The sequence below is a fragment of the Rhagoletis pomonella genome, unplaced genomic scaffold (assembly GCF_013731165.1).
Source record: "Rhagoletis pomonella isolate Grant_MI unplaced genomic scaffold, Rhpom_1.0 Rhpom_scaffold_24530, whole genome shotgun sequence".
Lineage (NCBI taxonomy): Eukaryota > Metazoa > Arthropoda > Insecta > Diptera > Tephritidae > Rhagoletis > Rhagoletis pomonella.
This window is the reverse complement of record NW_023483011.1, coordinates 789-995: the sequence shown is the minus strand read 5'-3', so window position 1 is coordinate 995 and position 207 is coordinate 789.

Here is a 207-nt window from a genome sequence, read left to right as displayed (position 1 = left end):
CCTGATTGTCTATGCGAGGAGCTATCGGTTTTCGAACCAAATTTCGGCCAAAGGATAAGATCACCGTCTTTTTCTTCCAATGAATTTGGATTGATGCTAAGAAGGGTCAGATCGTGAACTCTCCTGCCCGAGGCTAACAAGAGCAAGACACTTGCGTGACGGGATACTGCAAACAAACTTGTGTTATCGAATCTATAAGATTCCATG